At 40.6% G+C, this 7497-nt stretch overlaps 1 protein-coding gene across 1 annotated transcript in view; it reads right to left on the bottom strand.

Moving 5' to 3' along the window:
• Positions 1-211: 211 nt before the first annotated feature.
• The window catches only part of LOC311144530 (poly(A) RNA polymerase GLD2-like), a 76548-nt gene continuing 69262 nt past the window's right edge, over positions 212-7497 (bottom strand). The window contains exon 16 of the mRNA XM_084180556.1: positions 212-732. The gene's annotated coding sequence lies outside the window, so the exon portion shown is untranslated. The remainder of the gene's footprint in view (positions 733-7497) is intronic.

Here is a 7497-nt window from a genome sequence, read left to right as displayed (position 1 = left end):
CATTTAGTCTGTCATAGTTGACGTGTACCTATGATGAAAATTACAGTCCTCTCTCATCTTTTTAAGTGGGAGAACCTGCACAATTGGTGGCTGACTAAATACTTTTTTCCCCCACTGTATCCCAGTTTACCTAGTTTCCTATGGCCTCGATCAATGAGAGAAGACTTGAAATAGACAAGGTGGTGGTGTACACATTGTTGGATTACTTCATAGAGCAAAAAAAGTCTTTATTTTAAGAACTGAGCATTTTCTAATTTCAAACTGACCCCCTGCAAATGGACACTGACATTTCTTTGAGACTCCTTTTTCCACAAATCGAGGACGAAGACAGCATCGTCAAGCTAAGGTTGGTCAAAAATTCTGTGCTACACCAAACAGTACCTTTAAATGTTTGGTTAAATCACATTACGTGGTGTAACAATCTGTAGCTAAGAGAACTGGTGATCAGCATATGATGGGAGAGGTGGTCATGATGAAAATTGCCATTCCAAAGAAACATACAGTAAGTTCAGGGAACACTTGTACCGCTGTGGGAGGAGTGTTGTCATGACCAAACTGCCATTCAGCTCCTCGAGTCATCTTCTGCTTGAAATGTAGCATAATGTTCAATTTATCGAGAGGGATACAGTTCACAGGATACAGTTCTGCTACAATGACACAGGCAGGCAAAGGAATTGTGTTTCTCTCCAAGAATCCACTCCAGGAAGTAGCCCAGGCAACACAAGGTATTGTCTGTAAGACAAAAAAATACCAATTATACTCATTTACGTCATTTAGCAGACACTCTTATCCAGAGCGACTTACAGTAGTGAGTGCATAAATGTTTTATACTTTTTCTAACTGGTCCCCCGTGGGTATCGAACCCACAACTCTGCCATTGCAAGCACCATGCTCTACCAACTGAGCCACACGTCACCATTACGCAGCTTGAACGACAGTTGAACTGTGCCAGCATAACACCATTAGGGTAGACTAGTTGATCATGCATACATGTGCATAGGCACATAGATTACATTTAGAACATTATCTAGCCTAATAAAGAAATAAATATGGCATAACTCTCAACCTTTGCACAGTGACCACACCATACAACTGTACCTAGGTAGGTAGGCAAAAAGTTTCTAGCTACAACCATGTCTAACAGGCATGCTTAGGCAAATATTTGTTTTTGTTTTGTGAGGTGTTCAGATCACAGACAGGCAATAATAAAAAGTATAAAAAGTACATATATAAAGAAATTAAAAACAGTAGAAAAAAGACATAAAATAAGCATTATTTGTCCTGTCTGTCCCATCTTCCCTTTCCCTCCCCCTTCTCAGTAGGTGCGACCCATTCCCCCCTCCCCACCTCCCTCGGGCTCATGTTGTGGACAAATATCATGGGTAACTCATCTTATGTTTGTAAAATTGTTTGTGGGAACAAGGCACACATGAATAGAATCAGCCTGCAAACAGTACCTTGCAAAAATATTCATCCCCCTTAGCAGTTTTCCTATTTTGTTGCATTACAACCTGTAAATTAAATTGATTTGTATTTGGATTTCATGTAATGGACATACACAAAATAGTCCAAATTGGTGAAGTGAAATGAAAAAATTAACTTGTTTCAAAATAATTAGTACAAATAAATAACGGAAAAGTGTTGCATGCATATGTATTCACCCCCTTTGCCTTGAAGCCCCTAAATAAGATCTGGTGCAACCAATTACCTTCACAAGTCACATAATTAGTTAAATAAAGTCCACCTGTGTGCAGTCTAAGTGTCACATGATCTGTCACATCATCTCAGTATATATAAACCTGTTCTGAAAGGCCCCAGAGTCTACAACACCACTAAGCAAGGGGCACCACCAAGCAAGCGGCACCATGAAGACCAAGGAGCTCTCCAAACAGGTCAGGGACAAAGTTGTGGAGAAGTACAGATCAGGGTTGGGTTATAAAAAAATATCTGAAACTTTGAACATCCCACGGAGCACCATTAAATTAATTACTAAAAAATTTAAAGAATATGGCACCACAACAAACCTGCCAAGAGAGGGCCGCCCACCAAAACTCACGGACCAGGCAAGGAGGGCATTAAACAGAGAGGCAACAAAGAGACCAAAGATAACCCTGGAGGAGCTGCAAAGCTCCACAGCGGAGATTGGTGTATCTGTCCATAGGACCACTTTAAGCCGTACACTCCACAGAGCTGGGCTTTACGGAAGAGTGGCCAGAAAAAGCCATTGCTTAAAGAAAAAAATAAGCAAACACGTTTGGTGTTCGACAAAAGGCATGTGGGAGACTCCCCAAACATATGGAAGAAGGTACTCTGGTCAGATGAGACTAAAATTGAGCTTTTTGTCCATCAAGGAAAACGCTATGTCTGGCGCAAACCCAACACCTCTCGTCACGCCTAGAACACTATCCCGCATCATGCTGTGGGGATGATTTCATCAGCAGAGACTGGGAAACTGGTCAGAATTGAAGGAATGATGGATGGCGCTAAATACAGGGAAATTATTGAGGGAAACCAGTTTCAGCCTTCCAGACATTTGAGACAGGGACGGAGGTTCACCTTCCAGCAGGACAGTGACCCTAAGCATACTGCTAAAGCAACACTTGAGTGGTTTAAGGGGAAACATTTAAATGTCTTGGAATGGATTAGTCAAGCCCAGACCTCAATCCAATTGAGAATCTGTGGTATGACTTAAAGATGACTGTACACCAGCGGAACCCATCCAACTTGAAGGAGCTGGAGCAGTTTTGCCTTGAAGAATGGGCAGAAATCCCAGTGGCTAGATGTGCCAAGCTTATAGAGACATACCCCAAGAGACTTGCAGCTGTAATTGCTGCAAAAGGTGAATAGTTATGTTTTTTTGTCTTATTTCTTGTTTGTTTCACAATAAAAATATTTTGCATCTTCAAAGTGGTAGGCATGTTGTGTAAACCAATGATACAACCCTCCAAAAAATCTATTTAAATTCCAGGTTGTAAGGCAACAAAATAGGAAAAATGCCAAGGGGGGTGAATACTTTCGCAAGCCACTGTACATCAATATTTTATACAGATATTCAAAATACAATTGATAAATTCAAACATGATTACAGTACATTAACTCATAAGCTTTTGCATTTTTCAATTGCTATATTGAATGTATCTATCTAATGTTTCCTTGGCGCTGTTCACACGAGCTCTGGAGAGCTCTATTGAAAGAATGTCAAGGAAGTTTTGTAGCAATTGAGTTTTGCTGAGCTTATGTGGAGGCTTCCACATCTGGTCACTAACATTATTTTTGCTGCAGTCAGTCGAGACAACCATACTCATTTCTGGGGTACTGTGAGAGTCGTCAGTGAAGGGTCATCGTTCAACAATAATATATTGGGGAGATAGGGAATGGCAGCACCAAACTTAGCAAATATTTTTATAGTAAAACCAGTTTATCAGTTTTAGAGATTTAGAGTTAAATTGTTGTATTATTGTTTCTCCTCATTGTTAGCTAGTAAACTTAGCTAGCTAGCTTGCTGGGTAGCCAGAAATGGTTATTTACATCTGTTTGGAATCCTATTAGGCTGGACAATAGAACGAGTCAAAATTCACCCAAGGCTGAAAAACAGCCAAAGAATGTTGGCTGAACTGGAACACTAGCATGAGGCCATAACAAATTAATTGTAACTAACCTTCGCTGAGCCCCTTCTGACTGGAGTGATGCTTAGAATTCCATTTCCCCCTAAATGGCACCAAAAAATGTCTCTCTTTTTTTACAATCTGTTCTTAGGACAATACTGAAAAATAACTTGTGTAGAAAGTAAACATCAGCACCTCGATGGTGTCAAGTGTGCTTACATCTGCGTAATGAGGAAGTAGGGGGAAAAAAAAATCAATCTTTTGACTATTTCTGGTCTAGCGATCGATGACAGCAGAGCTCGCTGCCCAGAATAACATCATTACAAAAATGAGATTTTCCTGATTAAAATGGTGTTCGAGTTGAAAAAATATATATACAAATTGTGAGGCATTTCGCAAAATAGACAGATATACCCCTATTTACCCTACTGGAAACAATGTGAGTAAGATTTTTTGGAAGTTTTAACTACCAGCAATTGATCACTCGCACTGTCATATCAGATATTAAAGATGTTTCAAAATGCAGGCATACTAGCATTGAGGTTAGCGCATCAAACCAGCAATTATTTAGCCAGGGCTCAATACCTGCAATAGTAATTTTTTTGCTCTCCCAAAAGCAACACAGGCCTAATACAGTATATACACACACAGTTGAAGTCGGAAGTTTACATACACTTAGGTTGGAGTCATTAAAACTCGTTTTTCAACCACTCCACAAATTTCTTGTTAACAAACTATAGTTTTGGCAAGTCGGTTATAATTCAGTGTATCACAATTCCAGTGGGTCAGAAGTTTACATACACTAAGCTTGGAAAATTCCAGAAAATTATGTAATGGCTTTAGAAGCTTCTGATAGGCTAATTGACATCATTTGAGTCAATTGGAGGTGTATTTCAAGGCCTACCTTCAAATGCAGTGCCACTTTGCTTGACATCATGGGAAAATCAAAAGGAATCAGCCAAGCCCTCAGAAAAAAAATTGTAGACCTCCACAAGTCTGGTTCATCCTTGGGAGCAATTTCCAAACGCCTGAAGGTACCACGTTCATCTGTACAAACAATAGTACGCAAGTATAAACACCATGGGACCACACAGCCGTCATACTGCTCAGGAAGGAGATGCGTTCTGTCTCTTAGAGATGAACTTTGGTGTGAAAAGTAAAAATCAATCCCAGGTAGAAATAGGTACAAAACTCTCTATATCCACAGTAAAACGAGTCCTATATCGACATAACCTGAAAGGCCGCTCAGCAAGGAAGAAGCCACTGCTCCAAAACCGCCATAGAAAAGCCAGACTACGGTTTGCAACTGCACATGGGGACAAAGATCGTACCTTTTGGAGAAATGTCCTCTGGTCTGATGAAACAAAAATAGAACTGTTTGGCCATAATGACCATCATTATGTTTGGAGGAAAAAGGGGAACGCTTGCAAGCCGAAGAACACCATCCCAACCATGAAGCACGGGGTGGCAGCATCATGCTGTTGGGGAGCTTTGCTGCTGGAGGGACTGGTGCACTTCACAAAATAGATGGCATCATGAGGAAGGAAAATTATGTGGATGTATTGAAGCAACATCTCAAGACATTTGTCAGGAAGTTAAAGCTTGGTCGCAAATGGGTCTTCCAAATGGACAATGACCCCATGCATACTTCTGAAGTTGTGGCAAAATGGCTTAAGGACAACAAAGTCAAGGTATTGGCATGGCCATCACAAAGCCCCGACCTCAATCCTATAGAACATTTGTGGGCAGAACAGAAAAAGCATGTGCGAGCAAGGAGGCCTACCTACCTGACTCAGTTACACCAGCTCTGTCAGGAGGAATGGGCCAGAATTGTGGAAGACTACCCGAAGCGTTTGACCCAAGTTAAACAATTTAAAGGCAATGCTACCAAATACTAATTGAGTGTATGTAAACTTCTAACCCACTGGTAATGTGATTAAATAAAATAAAAGCTTAAATAAATCATTCTGTCTACTATTATTCTGACATTTCACATTCTTAAAATAAAGTGGTGATCCTAACTGACCTAAGACAGGGAATTTTTACTAGGATTAAATGTCAGGAATTTAAATGTATTGGCTAAGGTGTATGTAAACTTCCGATTTCAACTGTGTATAACTAACTGTAAAGTAATGAGTGACCATTTTAGAAAATCATGTGACATATTCTTTGGTTGCATGCTATTTTATGTCAATCATATTGCTACTTGTAGCCTATAACTGATTCTTCGTGGTCTTATGCTGCCATCTCTTGGAAATATTGAACAACTAAAAGTTATTAATTCACAGCAGACCGTAAAGACATTGGAGAGGCAGCTGAGAAATAAAGTACAGTGGGGCAAAAAAGTATTTAGTCAGCCACCAATTGTGCATGTTCTACCACTTAAAAAGATGAGAGAGGCCTGTAATTTTCATCATAGGTACACGTCAACTATGACAGAAAAATTGAGAATTTTTTTTCTCCAGAAAATCACATTGTAGGATTTTTTATGAATTTATTTGCAAATTATGGTGGAAAATAAGTATTTGGTCACCTACAAACAAGCAAGATTTCTGGCTCTCACAGACCTGTAACTTCTTCTTTAAGAGGCTCGTCTGTCCTCCACTCGTTACCTGTATTAATGGCACCTGTTTGAAATTGTTATCAGTATAAAAGACACCTGTCCACAACCTCAAACAGTCACACTCCAAACTCCACTATGGCCAAGACCAAAGAGCTGTCAAAGGACACCAGAAACAAAATTGTAGACCTGCACCAGGCTGGGAAGACTGAATCTGCAATAGGTAAGCAGCTTGGTTTGAAGAAATCAACTGTGGGAGCAATTATTAGGAAATGGAAGACATACAAGACCACTGATAATCTCCCTCGATCTGGGGCTCCACGCAAGATCTCACCCCGTGGGGTCAAAATGATCACAAGAACGGTGAGCAAAAATCCCAGAACCACACGGGGGGACCTAGTGAATGACCTGCAGAGAGCTGGGACCAAAGTAACAAAGCCTACCATCAGTAACACACTACGCCGCCGGGGACTCAAATCCTGCAGTGCCAGACGTGTCCCCCTGCTTAAGCCAGTACATGTCCAGGCCCGTCTGAAGTTTGCTAGAGTGCATTTGGATGATCCAGAAGAGGATTGAGAGAATGTCATATGGTCAGATGAAACCAAAATATAACTTATGGGTAAAAACTCAACTCGTCATGTTTGGAGGACAAAGAATGCTGAGTTGCATCCAAAGAACACCATACCTACTGTGAAGCATGGGGGTGGAAACATCATGCTTTGGGGCTGTTTTTCTGCAAAGGGACCAGGACGACTGATCCGTGTAAAGGAAAGAATGAATGGGGCCATGTATCGTGAGATTTTGAGTGAAAACCTCCTTCCATCAGCAAGGGCATTGAAGATGAAATGTGGCTGGATCTTTCAGCATGACAATGATCCCAAACACACCACCCGGGCAACAAAGGAGTGGCTTCGTAAGAAACATTTCAAGGTCCTGGAGTGGCCTAGCCAGTCTCCAGATCTCAACCCCATAGAAAATCTTTGGAGGGAATTGAAAGTCTGTGTTGCCCAGCGACAGCCCCAAAACATCACTGCTCTAGAGGAGATCTGCATGGAGGAATGGGCCAAAATACCAGCAACAGTGTGTGAAAACCTTGTGAAGACTTACAGAAAACGTTTGACCTGTGTCTTTGCAAACAAAGGTATATAACAAAGTATTGAGAAACTTTTGTTATTGACCAAATACTTATTTTCCACCATAATTTGCAAATAAATTCATAAAAAATCCTACAAATGTGATTTTCTGGAGAGAAAAAAATCTCATTTTGTCTGTCATAGTTGACGTGTACCTATGATGAAAATTACAGGCCTCTCATCTTTTTAAGTGGGAGAA

Source organism: Coregonus lavaretus (assembly GCF_964263955.1).
Source record: "Coregonus lavaretus genome assembly, chromosome: 17".
NCBI lineage: Eukaryota > Metazoa > Chordata > Actinopteri > Salmoniformes > Salmonidae > Coregonus > Coregonus lavaretus.
This window is presented reverse-complemented; position numbering and strand designations above follow the sequence as displayed.